This window comes from Dermacentor variabilis, chromosome 7, assembly GCF_050947875.1.
Source record: "Dermacentor variabilis isolate Ectoservices chromosome 7, ASM5094787v1, whole genome shotgun sequence".
NCBI classification, from domain to species: Eukaryota; Metazoa; Arthropoda; class Arachnida; order Ixodida; family Ixodidae; genus Dermacentor; species Dermacentor variabilis.
This window is the reverse complement of record NC_134574.1, coordinates 4,595,855-4,616,125: the sequence shown is the minus strand read 5'-3', so window position 1 is coordinate 4,616,125 and position 20,271 is coordinate 4,595,855.

Sequence of the window (20,271 nt, the reverse complement as noted above, 5' to 3'; positions counted from 1 at the left end):
ACCAACTACTGCTCCGTATCCGAAGACACGCAAGCGATCTCACTTGATCTTTCGTCGATGTCAACAGCCGCAGCATTGCAGCTCCGACGGAAGCGCCAGGGATACCAAGGCTAAGGCAAGAATGGCGTCCCCACAAGCCTGCCGTCATTCTGGCATTAGCAGCAGATTTGCCTGGGAGGCTGTCTAAATCTGCTTAAAACTTTTTGCAGATCGGCCGATCAACTGTTTCGGAGACCAAACTAGTGCGCAGTCTCTGAAGACACGCCAGTTATCTTAAGTGATCTTTCGTCGATGTCAAGAGCCGCAGCATTGCCGCTGCGCAGGAAGCGCCAGCGGAACCTAGACCAAGGCATAAAAATGCGTCCGCACAAGCCTGTCGTCATTCTGGCATTAGCAGCAGAGATGCCTGGGACGCTGTCTAAATCTGCTCAAACTTTTTGCAGATCCGCCAATGAACTGTTTCGGAGCCCCAACCATTGCGCAGTCTCCGAAGACACGCAAGTGATCTTAAGGGATCTTTCGTCGACGTCAACAGCCACAGCATTGCCGCAGCGCTGGTGGCGCTCTGGCAACCTAGGCCAAGGCATAAAAAGGTGTCCCCACAAACCTGCCGTCATTCTGGCATTAGGAGCGGAGAGGCCTGGCACGCTGTCTAAACTGCTGAAAACTATTTGCAGATCCGCCGATGAACTGTTTCGGAGCCCCAACCATTGCGCAGTCTCCGAAGACACGCAAGTGATCTTAAGGGATCTTTCGTCGACGTCAACAGCCACAGCATTGCCGCGGCGCCGGTGGCGCTCTGGCAACCTAGGCCAAGGCATAAAAAGGTGTACCCGCAAGCCTGCCGTCATTCTGGCGGTAGCAGCGGAGATGCCTGGGACGCTGACTAAATCTGCTGAAAACTTTTTGCAGATCCGCCGATCAGCTGTTGCGGAGCCCAAACTACTGCGCGGTATCCAAAGACACGCAAGTGATCTTAAGCAATCTTTCGTCGACGACCACAGCCACAGCATTGCCGCTGCGCACGAAGCGCCAGGGGAACCAAGGCCAAGGCACAAGAAGGCGTCCCCACAAGGCTGCCGTCATTCTGGCAATAGCAGCAGAGACGCCTTGCACGCTGTCTAAATCTGCGGAAAGCTTTTTGCAGACCGGCCGATCAACTGTTTCGGAGTTCCAACTACTGCACAGTCTCCGAAGACACGCAAGACCTCTAAAGTGAAATTTCGTCGACGTCAACAGCCACAGCATTGCCGCTGCGACGGAAGCGCCAGGGGAACCAAGGCCAAGGCATAAAAAGGCGTCCCCACAAGCCTGCCGTCATTCTGGCATAAGCAGCAGAGAGGCCTTGCACGCTGTCTAAATCTGCTGAAAACATTTTGCAGATCTGCCGATCAACTGTTTCGGAGCCCCAACTACAGCGCCGTCACCCAAGACACGCAATTATATTAAGTGATCTTTCGTCGACGTTAACAGCCACAGCATTGCCGCTGCGCCGTAAGCACAAGGGGAACCAAGGCCAAGGCACAAAAAGGCAGCCCCACAAGCCTCCCGTCGTTCTGGCAGTAGCAGCAGAGAGGCCTGGCACGCTGTCTAAACTGCTGAAAACTTTTTGCAGATCCGCGGATCAACTGTATCGGAGTCCAAACTACTGCGCAGTCTCTGAAGACAAGCAAGTGATCTTAAGTGATCTTTCGTCGACGTCAACAGCCGCAGAATTCCCGCTGCGCCCGTGGCGCCCTGGGAACCTAGACCAAGCCATAAGAAGGCGTCCCCACAAACCTGCCGTCATTCTGGCAGTAGCAGCGGATAGTCCTGGCACGCTGTCTAAATCTGCTGAAAATGTTTTCAGATCCGCCGATCAACTATTTCGGAGCCGCAACTATTGCGCAGTCTCCGAAGACACGCAAGTGATCTTACGTGATCTTTCGTCGATGTCAAGAGCCGCAGCATTGCCGCTCCGACGGAAGCGCCAGGGCAACCAAGGCCAACGCATAATAAGGCGTCTCCACAAGCCTGCCGTCATTCTGGCAGTAGCAGCAGAGAGGCGTGGTACGCTGTCTAAATCTGGTGAAAACTTTTTGCAGATCCGCAGATCAGCTGTTTCGGAGCACCAACTACTGCGCAGTCACCGAAGACGAGCAAGAGATCTTACTTGATCTTTCGTCGATGTCAACAGACGCAGCATTGCCGCTCCGACAGAAGCGCCAGGGGAACCAAGGCCATTGCATAAAAAGGCCTCCCCACAAGCCTGCCGTTATTCTGGCAGTAGCAGCAGACTGGCCTGTTACGCTGTCTAAATCGGCTGAAAACTTCTTCCAGATGCGCCGATCAACTGTTTCGGCGCCCCAACTACTGCGCCATCTCCGAAGACACGCAAGTGATCTTACGTGGTCTTTCGTCGATGTCAAGAGCCGCAGCATTGCCGCTCCGTCGGAAGCGCCAGGGCAACCAAGGCCAACGCATAAAAAGGCGTCTCCACAAGCCTGCCGTCATTCTGGCAGTAGCAGCAGAGAGCCCTGGCATGCTGTCTAAATCTGCGGAAAACTTTTTGCAGATCGGCCGATCAACTGTTTCGGAGACCAAACTAGTGCGCAGTCTCTGAAGACACGCCAGTTATCTTAAGTGATCTTTCGTCGATGTCAAGAGCCGCAGCATTGCCGCTCCGACGGAAGCGCCAGGGGAACCAAGGCCAAGAAATAAAAAGGCGTCCCCACAAGCCTGCCGTCATTCGGGCAGTAGCAGCGGAGATGCCTGGGACGCTGACTAAATCTGCTGAAAACTTTTTGCAGATCCGCCGATCAACTGTTTCGGAGCCCCAACTACTGCTCAGTCTCCGAAGACACGCAAGTGATCTTAAGTGATCTTTCGTCGACGTCAACAGCCGCAGAATTGCCGCTGTGCCGGTGGCGCCCTGGGAACCTAGACCAAGGCATAAAAAGGCGTCCCCACAAACCTGCCGTCATTCTGGCATTAGGAGCGGAGAGGCCTGCCACGCTGTCTAAACTGCTGAAAACTATTTGCAGATCCGCCGATGGACTGTTTCGGAGCCCCAACCATTGCGCAGTCTCCGAAGACACGCAAGTGATCTTAAGGGATCTTTCGTCGACGTCAACAGCCACAGCATTGCCGCTGCGCCGGTGGCGCTCTGGCAACCTAGGCCAAGGCATAAAAAGGTGTCCCCGCAAGCCTGCCGTCATTCTGGCAGTAGCAGCAGAGACGCCTGGCAGGCTGTCTCAATCTGCTGAAAACTTTTTGCAGATCCGCCGATCAGCTGTTTCGGAGCCCAAACTACTACGCGGTATCCAAAGACACGCAAGTGATCTTAAGCAATCTTTCGTCGATGTCAAGAGCCGCAGCATTGCCGCTCCACCGGAAGCGCAAGGGGAACCAAGGCCAAGGTACAAAAAGGCGGCCCCACAACCATGCCGTCATTCTGGCAGTAGCAGCAGAGAGGCCTGGCACGCTGTCTAAATCTCCTAAAATCTTTTTGTAGATACGCCGATCAACTGTTTCGGAGCCCCAACTACTGCGCAGTCACCGAAGACGCGCAAGAGATCTTACTTGATCTTTCGTCGATGTCAACAGACGCAGCATTGCCGCTCTGACAGAAGCGCCAGGGGAACCAAGGCCATTGCATAAAAAGGCCTCCCCACAAGCCTGCCGTTATTCTGGCAGTAGCAGCAGACTGGCCTGTTACGCTGTCTAAATCGGCTGAAAACTTCTTCCAGATGCGCCGATCAACTGTTTCGGCGCCCCAACTACTGCGCCATCTCCGAAGACACGCAAGTGATGTTACGTGATCTTTCGTCGATGTCAAGAGCCGCAGCATTGCCGCTCCGTCGGAAGCGCCAGGGCAACCAAGGCCAACGCATAAAAAGGCGTCTCCACAAGCCTGCCGTCATTCTGGCAGTAGCAGCAGAGAGCCCTGGTACGCTGTCTAAATCTGGTGAAAACTTTTTGCAGATCCGCAGATCAACTGTTTCGGAGCACCAACTACTGCTCCGTATCCGAAGACACGCAAGCGATCTTACTTGATCTTTCGTCGATGTCAACAGCCGCAGCATTGCAGCTCCGACGGAAGCGCCAGGGGTACCAAGGCTAAGGCAAGAATGGCGTCCCCACAAGGCTGCCGTCATTCTGGCATTAGCAGCAGATTTGCCTGGGACGCTGTCTAAATCTGCTTAAAACTTTTTGCAGATCGGCCGATCAACTGTTTCGGAGACCAAACTAGTGCGCACTCTCTGAAGACACGCCAGTTATCTTAAGTGATCTTTCGTCGATGTCAAGAGCCGCAGCATTGCCGCTCCGACGGCAGCGCCAGGGGAACAAAGGCCAAGAAATAAAAAGGCGTCCCCACAAGCCTGCCGTCATTCTGGCATTAGGAGCGGAGAGGCCTGCCACGCTGTCTAAACTGCTGAAAACTATTTGCAGATCCGCCGATGGACTGTTTCGGAGCCCCAACCATTGCGCAGTCTCCGAAGACACGCAAGTGATCTTAAGGGATCTTTCGTCGACGTCAACAGCCACAGCATTGCCGCTGCGCCGGTGGCGCTCTGGCAACCTAGGCCAAGGCATAAAAAGGTGTCCCCGCAAGCCTGCCGTCATTCTGGCAGTAGCAGCAGAGACGCCTGGCAGGCTGTCTCAATCTGCTGAAAACTTTTTGCAGATCCGCCGATCAGCTGTTTCGGAGCCCAAACTACTACGCGGTATCCAAAGACACGCAAGTGATCTTAAGCAATCTTTCGTCGATGTCAAGAGCCGCAGCATTGCCGCTCCACCGGAAGCGCAAGGGGAACCAAGGCCAAGGTACAAAAAGGCGGCCCCACAACCATGCCGTCATTCTGGCAGTAGCAGCAGAGAGGCCTGGCACGCTGTCTAAATCTCCTAAAATCTTTTTGTAGATACGCCGATCAACTGTTTCGGAGCCCCAACTACTGCGCAGTCACCGAAGACGCGCAAGAGATCTTACTTGATCTTTCGTCGATGTCAACAGACGCAGCATTGCCGCTCTGACAGAAGCGCCAGGGGAACCAAGGCCATTGCATAAAAAGGCCTCCCCACAAGCCTGCCGTTATTCTGGCAGTAGCAGCAGACTGGCCTGTTACGCTGTCTAAATCGGCTGAAAACTTCTTCCAGATGCGCCGATCAACTGTTTCGGCGCCCCAACTACTGCGCCATCTCCGAAGACACGCAAGTGATGTTACGTGATCTTTCGTCGATGTCAAGAGCCGCAGCATTGCCGCTCCGTCGGAAGCGCCAGGGCAACCAAGGCCAACGCATAAAAAGGCGTCTCCACAAGCCTGCCGTCATTCTGGCAGTAGCAGCAGAGAGCCCTGGTACGCTGTCTAAATCTGGTGAAAACTTTTTGCAGATCCGCAGATCAACTGTTTCGGAGCACCAACTACTGCTCCGTATCCGAAGACACGCAAGCGATCTTACTTGATCTTTCGTCGATGTCAACAGCCGCAGCATTGCAGCTCCGACGGAAGCGCCAGGGGTACCAAGGCTAAGGCAAGAATGGCGTCCCCACAAGGCTGCCGTCATTCTGGCATTAGCAGCAGATTTGCCTGGGACGCTGTCTAAATCTGCTTAAAACTTTTTGCAGATCGGCCGATCAACTGTTTCGGAGACCAAACTAGTGCGCACTCTCTGAAGACACGCCAGTTATCTTAAGTGATCTTTCGTCGATGTCAAGAGCCGCAGCATTGCCGCTCCGACGGCAGCGCCAGGGGAACAAAGGCCAAGAAATAAAAAGGCGTCCCCACAAGCCTGCCGTCATTCTGGCTGTAGCAAGGGAGGGCCCTGGCATGCTGTCTAAATCTGCGGAAAACTTTTTCCACATGCGCCGATCAACTGTTTCGGAGCCCCAATTACTGCGCAGTCTCCGAAGACACGCAAGTAATCTAAAGTGATGTTTCGTCGACGTCAACAGCCACAGCATCGCCGCTGCGCCGTAAGCACCAGGGGAGCCAAGGCCAAGGCACAAAAAGGCAGCCCCACAAGCCTCCCGTCGTTCTAGCAGTAGCAGCAGAGAGGTCTGGCACGCTGTCGAAATCTGCTGAAAACTTTTTGCAGATCCGCCGATCAACTGTTTCGGAGCCCCGACTACTGCGCGGTCTCCGAAGACACGCAAGTGATCTTACTTGACCTTACGTTGATGTGAACAGCCGCAGCATTGCCGCTCCGACGGAAGCGTCAGGGGAACCAAGGCCAAGGCACAAAAAGGCAGCCCCACAAGCATCCCTTCGTTCTGGCAGTAGCTGCAGGGAGGCCTTGCACGCTGTCTAAATCTGCGGAAAACTTTTTGCAGATCCGCCGATCAACTGTTTCGGAGCCCCAAATACTGCGCAGTCACCGAAGACACGCAAGTGATCTTACTTGATCTTTCGTAGACGTCAACACCCACAGCATTGCCGCTGCGCAGGAAGCGCCAGCGGAACCAAGACCAAGGCATAAAAAAGCGTCCGCACAAGCCTGTCGTCATTCTGGCATTAGCAGCAGAGATGCCTCGGACGCTGTCTAAATCTGCTGCAAACTTTATGCAGATCCGCCGATCAACTGTTCCGGAGCCCAAACTACTGCGCAGTCTCCGAAGACACGCAAGTGATCTTAAGTGATCTTTCGTCGATGTCAACAGCCGCAGAATTGCCGCTGCGCCGGAGGCGCCCTGGGAACCTAGACCAAAGCATAAAAAGGCGTCCCCAAAAACCTGCCGTCATTCTAGCATTAGGAGCGGAGAGGCCTGGCACGCTGTCTAAACTGTTGAAAACTTTTTGCAGATCCGCCGATCAGCTGTTTCGGAGCCCAAACTACTGCGCGGTATCCAAAGACACGCAAGTGATCTTAAGCAATCTTTCGTCGATGTCAAGAGCCGCAGCATTGCCGCTGCGCCGGAAACGCCAGGGGAACCAAGGCCAAGGCACAAAAAGGCAGCCCCACAAGCCTCCCGTCGTTCTGGCAGTAGCAGCGTAGCGGCCGGGCATGCTGTCTAAATCTGCTGAAAACATTTTGCAGATCCGCCGATCAACTGTTTCTGAGCCCCAACTACTGCGCAGTCACCGAAGACACGCAAGAGATCTTACTTGATCTTTCGTCGATGTCAACAGACGCAGCATTGCCGCTCCGACAGAAGCGCCAGGGGAACCAAGGCCACGGCATTAAAAGGCCTCCCCACAAGCCTGCCGTTATTCTGGCAGTAGCAGCAGACTGGCCTGTTACGCTGTCTAAATCGGCTGAAAACTTCTTCCAGATGCGCCGATCAACTGTTTCGGAGCCCCAACTACTGCGCCATCTCCGAAGACACGCAAATGATCTTACGTGATCTTTCGTCAATGTCAACAGCCACAGCATTGCCGCTGCAACAGAAGCGCCAGGGGAACCAAGGCCAAGGCATAAAAAGGCGTCCCCACAAGCCTGCCGTCATCCTGGCAGTAGCAGCAGAGAGGCCTAGCACGCTGTCTAAATCTGCTGAAAACTTTTTGCAGATCCGCCGATCAACTGTTTCGGAGCCCAAACTACTGCGCAGTCTCCGAGACACGCAAGTGATCTTTCGTGATCTATCGTCGATGTCAACAGCCGCAGCATTGCCGCTGCGACGCAAGCGCCAGGAAAACCAATGCAAAGGCGTAAAAAGGCGTTCCCACATACCTGCCGTCATTCTGGCAGTAGCAGCGGAGAGGCCTGGCACGCTGTCTAAATCTGCTGAAAACTTTCTGCAAGGCCGCCGATCAACTGTTTCGGAGCCCAAACTACTGCGCAGTCCCCGAAGACAAGGAAGACCTCTAAAGTGATCTTTCGTCGATGTCAAGAGCCGCAGCATTGCCGCTCCGTCGGAAGCGCCAGGGCAACCAAGGCCAACGCATAAAAAGGCGTCTCCACAAGCCTGCCGTCATTCTGGCAGTAGCAGCAGAGAGCCCTGGTACGCTGTCTAAATCTGGTGAAAACTTTTTGCAGATCCGCAGATCAACTGTTTCGGAGCACCAACTACTGCTCCGTATCCGAAGACACGCAAGCGATCTTACTTGATCTTTCGTCGATGTCAACAGCCGCAGCATTGCAGCTCCGACGGAAGCGCCAGGGGTACCAAGGCTAAGGCAAGAATGGCGTCCCCACAAGGCTGCCGTCATTCTGGCATTAGCAGCAGATTTGCCTGGGACGCTGTCTAAATCTGCTTAAAACTTTTTGCAGATCGGCCGATCAACTGTTTCGGAGACCAAACTAGTGCGCACTCTCTGAAGACACGCCAGTTATCTTAAGTGATCTTTCGTCGATGTCAAGAGCCGCAGCATTGCCGCTCCGACGGCAGCGCCAGGGGAACAAAGGCCAAGAAATAAAAAGGCGTCCCCACAAGCCTGCCGTCATCCTGGCAGTAGCAAGGGAGGGCCCTGGCATGCTGTCTAAATCTGCGGAAAACTTTTTCCACATGCGCCGATCAACTGTTTCGGAGCCCCAATTACTGCGCAGTCTCCGAAGACACGCAAGTAATCTAAAGTGATGTTTCGTCGACGTCAACAGCCACAGCATCGCCGCTGCGCCGTAAGCACCAGGGGAACCAAGGCCAAGGCACAAAAAGGCAGCCCCACAAGCCTCCCGTCGTTCTAGCAGTAGCAGCAGAGAGGTCTGGCACGCTGTCGAAATCTGCTGAAAACTTTTTGCAGATCCGCCGATCAACTGTTTCGGAGCCCCGACTACTGCGCGGTCTCCGAAGACACGCAAGTGATCTTACTTGATCTTACGTTGATGTGAACAGCCGCAGCATTGCCGCTCCGACGGAAGCGTCAGGGGAACCAAGGCCAAGGCACAAAAAGGCAGCCCCACAAGCATCCCTTCGTTCTGGCAGTAGCTGCAGGGAGGCCTTGCACGCTGTCTAAATCTGCGGAAAACTTTTTGCAGATCCGCCGATCAACTGTTTCGGAGCCCCAAATACTGCGCAGTCACCGAAGACACGCAAGTGATCTTACTTGATCTTTCGTAGACGTCAACACCCACAGCATTGCCGCTGCGCAGGAAGCGCCAGCGGAACCAAGACCAAGGCATAAAAAAGCGTCCGCACAAGCCTGTCGTCATTCTGGCATTAGCAGCAGAGATGCCTCGGACGCTGTCTAAATCTGCTGCAAACTTTATGCAGATCCGCCGATCAACTGTTCCGGAGCCCAAACTACTGCGCAGTCTCCGAAGACACGCAAGTGATCTTAAGTGATCTTTCGTCGATGTCAACAGCCGCAGAATTGCCGCTGCGCCGGAGGCGCCCTGGGAACCTAGACCAAAGCATAAAAAGGCGTCCCCAAAAACCTGCCGTCATTCTAGCATTAGGAGCGGAGAGGCCTGGCACGCTGTCTAAACTGTTGAAAACTTTTTGCAGATCCGCCGATCAGCTGTTTCGGAGCCCAAACTACTGCGCGGTATCCAAAGACACGCAAGTGATCTTAAGCAATCTTTCGTCGATGTCAAGAGCCGCAGCATTGCCGCTGCGCCGGAAACGCCAGGGGAACCAAGGCCAAGGCACAAAAAGGCAGCCCCACAAGCCTCCCGTCGTTCTGGCAGTAGCAGCGTAGCGGCCGGGCATGCTGTCTAAATCTGCTGAAAACATTTTGCAGATCCGCCGATCAACTGTTTCTGAGCCCCAACTACTGCGCAGTCACCGAAGACACGCAAGAGATCTTACTTGATCTTTCGTTGATGTCAACAGACGCAGCATTGCCGCTCCGACAGAAGCGCCAGGGGAACCAAGGCCACGGCATTAAAAGGCCTCCCCACAAGCCTGCCGTTATTCTGGCAGTAGCAGCAGACTGGCCTGTTACGCTGTCTAAATCGGCTGAAAACTTCTTCCAGATGCGCCGATCAACTGTTTCGGAGCCCCAACTACTGCGCCATCTCCGAAGACACGCAAATGATCTTACGTGATCTTTCGTCAATGTCAACAGCCACAGCATTGCCGCTGCAACAGAAGCGCCAGGGGAACCAAGGCCAAGGCATAAAAAGGCGTCCCCACAAGCCTGCCGTCATCCTGGCAGTAGCAGCAGAGAGGCCTAGCACGCTGTCTAAATCTGCTGAAAACTTTTTGCAGATCCGCCGATCAACTGTTTCGGAGCCCAAACTACTGCGCAGTCTCCGAGACACGCAAGTGATCTTTCGTGATCTATCGTCGATGTCAACAGCCGCAGCATTGCCGCTGCGACGCAAGCGCCAGGAAAACCAATGCAAAGGCGTAAAAAGGCGTTCCCACATACCTGCCGTCATTCTGGCAGTAGCAGCGGAGAGGCCTGGCACGCTGTCTAAATCTGCTGAAAACTTTCTGCAAGGCCGCCGATCAACTGTTTCGGAGCCCAAACTACTGCGCAGTCCCCGAAGACACGCAAGTGATCTTAAGTGATCTTTCGTCGACGTCAACAACCACAGCATTGCCGCTGCGCACGAAGCGCCAGGGGAACCAAGGCCAAGGCACAAGAAGGCGTCCCCACAAGGCTGCCGTCATTCTGGCAGTAGCAGCAGAGAGGCCTTGCACGCTGTCTAAATCTGCGGAAAGCTTTTTGCAGACCGGCCGATCAAACTGTTTCGGAGTTCCAACTACTGCACAGTCTCCGAAGACACGCAAGTGATCTTTCGTGATCTATCGTCGATGTCAACAGCCGCAGCATTGCCGCTGCGACGGAAGCGCCAGGAAAACCAATGCAAAGGCGTAAAAAGGCGTTCCCACATACCTGACGTCATTCTGGCAGTAGCAGCGGAGAGGCCTGGCACGCTGTCTAAATCTGTTGAAAACTTTTTGCAAGTCTGCCGATCAACTGTTTCGGAGCCCCAACTACTGCGCAGTCCCCGAAGACAAGCAAGACCTCTAAACCGATCTTCAGTCGACGTCAACAGCCACAGCATTGCCGCTGCAACGGAAGCGCCAGGGGAACCAAGGCCAAGGCATAAAAAGGCGTCCCCACAAGCCTGCCGTCATTCTGGAATAAGCAGCAGAGAGGCCTTGCACGCTGTCTAAATCTGCTGAAAACATTTTGCAGATCCGCCGATCAACTGTTTCGGAGCCCCAACTACTGCGCAGTCACCCAAGGCACGCATGTGATCTTACTTGATTTTTCGTCGATGTCAACAGCCGCAGCATTGCCGCTCCGACGGAAGCGCCAGGGGAACCAAGGCCAAGGCATAAAAAGGCGTCCCCACAAGCCTGCCGTCATTCTGGCAGTAGCAGCGGACTGGCCTGTTACGCTGTCTAAATTGGCTGAAAACTTCTTCCAGATGTGCCGATCAACAGTTTCGGCGCCCCAACTACTGCGCCATCTCCGAAGACACGCAAATGATCTTACGTGATCTTTCGTCAATGTCAACAGACACAGCATTGCCGCTCCAACAGAAGCGCCAGAGGAACCAAGGCCAAGGCATAAAAAGGCGTCCTCACAAACCTGCCGTCATTCTGGCAGTAGTAGCGGAGAGGCCTGGTACGCTGTCTAAATCTGCTGAAAAGTTTTTGCAGATCCGCCGATCAGCTGTTGCGGAGCCCAAACTACTGCGCGGTATCCAAAGACACGCAAGTGATCTTAAGCAATCTTTCGTCGACGTCAACAGCCAAAGCATTGCCGCTGCGCCGGAAGCGCCAGGGGAACCAAGGCCAAGGCACAAAAAGGCAGCCCCACAAGCCTCCCGTCGTTCTGGCAGTAGCAGCAGAGAGGCCTGGCACGCTGTTTAAATCTGCAGAAAACTTTTTGCAGATCCGCCGATAAACTGTTTCGGAGCCCCAAATACTGCGCAGTCACCGAAGACACGTAAGTGATCTTATTTGATCTTTCGTCGACGTCAACAGCCACAGCATTGCCGCTGCACAGGAAGCGCCAGGGGAACCAAGACCAAGGCATAAAAAGGCGTCCGCACAAGCCTGTCGTCATTCTGGCATTAGCAGCAGAGATGCCTAGGACGCTGTCTAAATCTGCTGAAAACTTTTTGCAGATCCGCCGATCAACTGTTTCGGAGCCCCAACTACTGCGCAGTCTCCGAAGACACGCAAGTGATCTTAAGTGATCTTTCGTCGACGTCAACAGCCGCAGAATTGCCGCTGCGCCGGTGGCGCCCTGTGAACCTAGACCAAGGCATAAAAAGGCGTCCCCACAAACCTGCCGTCATTCTGGCATTCGGAGCGGAGAGGCCTGGCACGCTGTCTAAACTGCTGAAAACTTTTTGCAGATCCGCCGATGAACTGTTTCGGAGCCCCAGCCATTGCGCAGTCTCCGAAGACACGCAAGTGATCTTAAGGGATCTTTCGTCGACGTCAACAGCCACAGCATTGCCGCTGCGCCAGAAGCGCCAGGGGAACCAAGGCCAAGGCCTAAAAAGGCGTCCCCATAAGCATGCCGTCATTCTGGCATAAGAAGCATAGAGGCCTTGCACACTGTCTAAATCTGCTGAAAACTTTTTGCAGATCCGCCGATCAACTGTTTCGGAGCCCCAACTACTCTGCAGTCACCGAAGAAACGCATGTGATCTTACTTGATCTTTCGTGGATGTCAAGAGCCGCAGTATTGCCGCTGCGCCGGTGGCGCCCTGGGAACCTAGACCAAGGCACAAAAAGGCGTCCCCACAAACATTGCGTAATTCTGGCAGTAGCAGCGGAGAGGCCTGGTACGCTGTCTAAATCTTCTAAAAACATTTTGCAGATCCGCCGATCAACTGTTTCGGATTTTGAGCCCAAACTACTGCGCAGTCTCTGAAGACACGCAAGTGATCTTAAGTGATCTTTCGTTGACGTCAACAGCCACAGCATTGCCGCTGCGCCAGAAGCGCCAGGGGAACCAAGGCCAAGGCATAAAAAGGCGTCCCCATAAGCATGCCGTCATTCTGGCATAAGAAGCATAGAGGCCTTGCACACTGTCTAAATCTGCTGAAAACTTTTTGCAGATCCGCCGATCAACTGTTTCGGAGCCCAAGCTACTGCGCAGCCTCTGAAGACACACAAGTAATCTTAAGTGATCTTTCGTCGACGTCAACAGCCACAGCATTGCCGCTGCGCCGGAAGCGCCAGGCGAACCAAGGCCAAGGCATAAAAAGGCGTCCCCATAAGCATGCCGTCATTCTTGCATAAGAAGCATAGAGGCCTTGCACACTGTCTAAATCTGCTGAAAACTTTTTGCAGATCCGCCGATCAACTGTTTCGGAGCCCCAACTACTGCTCAGTTTCCGAAGACACGCAAGTGATCTTAAGTGATCTTTCGTCGACGTCAAATGCCGCAGAATTGCCGCTGCGCCGGTGGCGCCCTGGGAACCTAGACCAAGGCATAAAAAGGCGTCCCCACAAACATGCCGTCATTCTGGGAGTAGCAGCGGAGAGGCCTGGTACGCTGTCTAAATCTGCTGAAAACGTTTTGCAGATCCGCCGATCAACTGTTTCGGATTTCGGAGCCCAAACTACTGCGCAGCCTCTGAAGACACGCAAGTGATCTTAAGTGATCTTTCATTGACGTCAACAGCCACAGCATTGCCGCTGCGCCAGAAGCGCCAGGGGAACCAAGGCCAAGGCATAAAAAGGCGTCCCCATAAGCATGCCGTCATTCTGGCATAAGAAGCATAGAGGCCTTGCACGTTGTCTAAATCTACTAAAAACTTTTTGCAGATCCGCCGATCAACTGTTTTGGAGCCCCAACTACTGCGCAGTCACCGAAGACACGCATGTGATCTTACTTGATCTTTCGTAGATGTCAACAGCCGCAGCATTGCCGTTCCGACGGAAGCGCCTTGGGAACCAAGGCCAAGGGATAAAAATGCGTTCCCACAAGCCTGCCCTCATTCTGGCAGTAGCAGCAGAGACGCCTGGCCGGATGTCTAAATCTGCTGAAAATTTTTTGCAGATCCGCCGATCAACTGTTTTGGAGCCCAAACTACTCCGCAGCCTCTGAAGACACACAAGTGATCTTAAGTGATTTTTCGTCGACATCAACAGCCACAGCATTGCCGCTGCGCCGGAAGCGCCAGGCGAACCAAGGCCACGGCATAAAAAGGCGTCCGCACAAACATGCCGTCATTCTGGCAGTAGCAGCGGAGAGGCCTGGTACGCTGTCTAAATCTGCTGAAAACATTTTGCAGATCCGCCGATCAACTGTTTCGGATTTTGGAGCCCAAACTACTGCACAGTCTCTGAAGACACGCAAGTGATTTTAAGTGATCTTTCGTTGACGTCAATAGCCACAGCATTGCCGCTGCGCCAGAAGCGCCAGGGGAACCAAGGCCAAGGCATAAAAACACGTCCCCATAAGCATGCCGTCATTCTGGCATAAAAAGCATAGAGGCCTTGCACACGGTCTAATTCTGCTGAAAATTTTTGCAGATCTGCCGATCAACTGTTTCGGAGCCCCAACTACTGCGCAGTCACCGAAGAAACGCATGTGATATTACTTGATCTTTCGTCGATGTCAACAGCCGCAGCATCGCCGTTCCGACGGAAGCGCCTGGGGAACCAAGGCCAAGGGATAAAAAGGCGTCGCCACAAGCCTGCCGTCATTCTGGCAGTAGAAGCAGAGACGCCTGGCCGGCTGTCTAAATCTGCTGAAAATTTTTTGCAGATCCGCCGATCAACTGTTTCGGAGCCCAAACTACTGCGCAGCCTCTGAAGACACACAAGTGATCTTAAGTGATCTTTCGTCGACGTCACCAGCCACAGCATTGCCGCTGCGCCGGAAGCGCCGGGCGAACCAAGGCCACGGCATAAAAAGGCGTCCGCACAAACATGTCGTCATTCTGTAATTAGCAACAGAGATGCCTGGGACGCTGTCTAAATCTGGTGAAAACTTTTTCCAGATCCGCCGGTCAACTGTTTCGGAGCCCCAACTACTGCTCAGTCTCCGAAGACACGCAAGTGACCTGAAGTGATCTTTCGTCGACGTCAACAGCCGCAGAATTGCCGCTGCGCCGGTGGCGCCCTGGTAACCTAGACCAAGGCATAAAAAGGCGTCCCCACAAACCTGCCGTCATTCTGGCAGTAGTAGCGGAGAGGCCTGGTACGCTGTCTAAACGGCTGAAAACTTTTTGCAGATCCGCCGATCAACTGTTTCGGAGGCCCAACTACTGCGCAGTCTCCGAAGACACGCAAGTGATAAGTGATCTTTCGTCGACGTCAACAGCCGCAGAATTGCCGCTCCGACGGAAGCGCCAGGGGAACCAAGGCCAAGGCACAAAAAGGCAGACCCACAAGCCTCCCGTCATTCTGGCAGTAGCACCAGAGAGGCCTGGCACGCACTCTAAATCTGCTGAAAACTTTTTGCAGATCCACCGATAAGCTGTTTCGGAGCCCCAACTACTTCGCAGTCTTCGAAGACACGCGAGTGATCTTAAGTGATCTTTCGTCGACGTCAACAGCCACAGCATTGCCGCTGCGACGGAAGCGCCCGGGGAACCAAGGCCAAGGCATAAAAAGGCGTCCCTACGAACCTGCCGTCATTTTGGCAGTAGCAGGCGAGAGGCCTGCCACGCTGTTTAAATCTGCTGAAAACTTTTTGCAGATCCGCCGATCAACTGTTTCGGAGCCCCAACTACTGCATTGTCTCCGAAGACACGCAAGTGATCTTTCGTGATCTTTCGTCGATGTCCACAGCCGCAGCATTGCCGTTCCGACGGAAGCGCCTGGGGAACCAAGGCCAAGGGATAAAAAGGCGTCGCCACAAGCCTGCCGTCATTCTGGCAGTAGAAACAGAGACGCCTGGCCGGCTGTCTAAATCTGCTGAAAATTTTTTGCAGATCCGCCGATCAACTGTTTCGGAGCCCCAACTACTGCTCAGTCTCCGAAGACACGCAAGTGATCTTAAGTGATCTTTCGTCGACGTCAACAGCCGCAGAATTGCCGCTGCGCCGGTGGCGCCCTGGGAACCTAGACCAAGGCATAAAAAGGCGTCCCCACAAACCTGCCGTCATTCTGGCAGTAGTAGCGGAGAGGCCTGGTATGCTGTCTAAACTGCTGAAACCTTTTTGCTGATCCGCCGATGAACTGTTTCGGAGCCCCAGCCATTGCGCAGTCTCCGAAGACACGCAAGTGATCTTAAGGGATCTTTCGTCGACGTCAACAGCCACAGCATTGCCGCTGCGCCAGAAGCGCCAGGGGAACCAAGGCCAAGGCATAAAAAGGCGTCCCCATAAGCATGCCGTCATTCTGGCATAAGAAGCATAGAGGCCTTGCACACTGTCTAAATCTGCTGAAAACTTTTTGCAGATCCGCCGATCAACTGTTTCGGAGCCCCAACTACTCTGCAGTCACCGAAGAAACGCATGTGATCTTACTTGATCTTTCGTGGAAGTCAAGAGCCGCAGTATTGCCGCTGTGCCGGTGGCGCCCTGGGAACCTAGACCAAGGCACAAAAAGGCGTCCCCACAAACATTGCGTAATTCTGGGAGTAGCAGCGGAGAGGCCTGGTACGCTGTCTAAATCTGCTAAAAACATTTTGCAGATCCGCCGATCAACTGTTTCGGATTTTGAGCCCAAACTACTGCGCAGTCTCTGAAGACACGCAAGTGATCTTAAGTGATCTTTCGTTGACGTCAACAGCCACAGCATTGCCGCTGCGCCAGAAGCGCCAGGGGAACCAAAGCCAAGGCATAAAAAGGCGTCCCCATAAGCATGCCGTCATTCTGGCATAAGAAGCATAGGGGCCTTGCACACTGTCTAAATCTGCTGAAAACTTTTTGCAGATCCGCCGATCAACTGTTTCGGAGCCCAAGCTACTGCTCAGTCTCCGAAGACACGCAAGTGATCTTAAGTGATCTTTCGTCGACGTCAAATGCCGCAGAATTGCCGCTGCGCCGGTGGCGCCCTGGGAACCTAGACCAAGGCATAAAAAGGCGTCCCCACAAACATGCCGTCATTCTGGGAGTAGCAGCGGAGAGGCCTGGTACGCTGTCTAAATCTGCTGAAAACATTTTGCAGATCGGCCGATCAACTGTTTCGGATTTTGGAGCCCAAACTACTGCGCAGCCTCTGAAGACACGCAAGTGATCTTAAGTGATCTTTCATTGACGTCAACAGCCACAGCATTGCCGCTGCGCCAGAAGCGCCAGGGGAACCAAGGCCAAGGCATAAAAAGGCGTCCCCATAAGCATGCCGTCATTCTGGCATAAGAAGCATAGAGGCCTTGCACGTTGTCTAAATCTACTAAAACTTTTTGCAGATCCGCCGATCAACTGTTTTGGAGCCCCAACTACTGCGCAGTCACCGAAGACACGCATGTGATCTTACTTGATCTTTCGTAGATGTCAACAGCCGCAGCATTGCCGTTCCGACGGAAGCGCCTTGGGAACCAAGGCCAAGGGATAAAAATGCGTTCCCACAAGCCTGCCGTCATTCTGGCAGTAGCAGCAGAGACGCCTGGCCGGATGTCTAAATCTGCTGAAAATTTTTTTGCAGATCCGCCGATCAACTGTTTCGGAGCCCAAACTACTCCGCAGCCTCTGAAGACACACAAGTGATCTTAAGTGATTTTTCGTCGACATCAACAGCCACAGCATTGCCGCTGCGCCGGAAGCGCCGGGCGAACCAAGGCCACGGCATAAAAAGGCGTCCGCACAAACATGTCGTCATTGTGTAATTAGCAACAGAGATGCCTGGGACGCTGTCTAAATCTGGTGAAAACTTTTTCCAGATCCGCCGGTCAACTGTTTCGGAGCCCCAACTACTGCTCAGTCTCCGAAGACACGGAAGTGACCTTAAGTGATCTTTCGTCGACGTCAACAGCCGCAGAATTGCCGCTGCGCCGGTGGCGCCCTGGTAACCTAGACCAAGGCATAAAAAGGCGTCCCCACAAACCTGCCGTCATTCTGGCAGTAGCATCGGAGAGGCCTGGTACGCTGTCTAAATCTGCTGAAAACATTTTGCAGATCCGCCGATCAACTGTTTCGGATTTTGGAGCCCAAACTACTGCACAGTCTCTGAAGACACGCAAGTGATCTTAAGTGATCTTTCGTTGACGTCAATAGCCACAGCATTGCCGCTGCGCCAGAAGCGCCAGGGGAACCAAGGCCAAGGCATAAAAACACGTCCCCATAAGCATGCCGTCATTCTGGCATAAAAAGCATAGAGGCCTTGCACACTGTCTAATTCTGCTGAAAACTTTTTGCAGATCCGCCGATCAACTGTTTCGGAGCCCCAACTACTGCGCAGTCACCGAACAAAAGCATGTGATATTACTTGATCTTTCGTCGATGTCAACAGCCGCAGCATCGCCGTTCCGACGGAAGCGCCTGGGGAACCAAGGCCAAGGGATAAAAAGGCGTCGCCACAAGCCTGCCGTCATTCTGGCAGTAGAAGCAGAGAGGCCTGGCCGGCTGTCTAAATCTGCTGAAAATTTTTTGCAGATCCGCCGATCAACTGTTTCGGAGCCCAAACTACTGCGCAGCCTCTGAAGGCACACAAGTGATCTTAAGTGATCTTTCGTCGACGTCAACAGCCACAGCATTGCCGCTGCGCCGGAAGCGCCGGGCGAACCAAGGCCACGGCATAAAAAGGCGTCCGCACAAACATGTCGTCATTCTGTAATTAGCAACAGAGATGCCTGGGACGCTGTCTAAATCTGGTGAAAACTTTTTCCAGATCCGCCGGTCAACTGTTTCGGAGCCCCAACTACTGCTCAGTCTCCGAAGACACGCAAGTGACCTTAAGTGATCTTTCGTCGACGTCAACAGCCGCAGAATTGCCGCTGCACCGGTGGCGCCCTGGTAACCTAGACCAAGGCATAAAAAGGCGTCCCCACAAACCTGCCGTCATTCTGGCAGTAGTAGCGGAGAGGCCTGGTACGCTGTCTAAACGGCTGAAAACTTTTTACAGATCCGCCGATCAACTGTTTCGGAGGCCCAACTACTGCGCAGTCTCCGAAGACACGCAAGTGATAAGTGATCTTTCGTCGACGTCAACAGCCGCCGAATTGCCGCTCCGACCGAAGCGCCAGGGGAACCAAGGCCAAGGCACAAAAAGGCAGACCCACAAGCCTCCCGTCATTCTGGCAGTAGCACCAGAGAGGCCTGGCACGCACTCTAAATCTGCTGAAAACTTTTTGCAGATCCACCGATAAGCTGTTTCGGAGCCCCAACTACTTCGCAGTCTTCGAAGACACGCGAGTGATCTTAAGTGATCTTTCGTCGACGTCAACAGCCGCAGAATTGCCGCTGCGCCGGTGGCGCCCTGGGAACCTAGACCAAGGCATAAAAAGGCGTCCCCACAAACCTGCCGTCATTCTGGCAGTAGTAGCGGAGAGGCCTGGTATGCTGTCTAAACTGCTGAAACCTTTTTGCTGATCCGCCGATGAACTGTTTCGGAGCCCCAGCCATTGCGCAGTCTCCGAAGACACGCAAGTGATCTTAAGGGATCTTTCGTCGACGTCAACAGCCACAGCATTGCCGCTGCGCCAGAAGCGCCAGGGGAACCAAGGCCAAGGCATAAAAAGGCGTCCCCATAAGCATGCCGTCATTCTGGCATAAGAAGCATAGAGGCCTTGCACACTGTCTAAATCTGCTGAAAACTTTTTGCAGATCCGCCGATCAACTGTTTCGGAGCCCCAACTACTCTGCAGTCACCGAAGAAACGCATGTGATCTTACTTGATCTTTCGTGGAAGTCAAGAGCCGCAGTATTGCCGCTGTGCCGGTGGCGCCCTGGGAACCTAGACCAAGGCACAAAAAGGCGTCCCCACAAACATTGCGTAATTCTGGGAGTAGCAGCGGAGAGGCCTGGTACGCTGTCTAAATCTGCTAAAAACATTTTGCAGATCCGCCGATCAACTGTTTCGGATTTTGAGCCCAAACTACTGCGCAGTCTCTGAAGACACGCAAGTGATCTTAAGTGATCTTTCGTTGACGTCAACAGCCACAGCATTGCCGCTGCGCCAGAAGCGCCAGGGGAACCAAGGCCAAGGCATAAAAAGGCGTCCCCATAAGCATGCCGTCATTCTGGCATAAGAAGCATAGGGGCCTTGCACACTGTCTAAATCTGCTGAAAACTTTTTGCAGATCCGCCGATCAACTGTTTCGGAGCCCAAGCTACTGCTCAGTCTCCGAAGACACGCAAGTGATCTTAAGTGATCTTTCGTCGACGTCAAATGCCGCAGAATTGCCGCTGCGCCGGTGGCGCCCTGGGAACCTAGACCAAGGCATAAAAAGGCGTCCCCACAAACATGCCGTCATTCTGGGAGTAGCAGCGGAGAGGCCTGGTACGCTGTCTAAATCTGCTGAAAACATTTTGCAGATCGGCCGATCAACTGTTTCGGATTTTGGAGCCCAAACTACTGCGCAGCCTCTGAAGACACGCAAG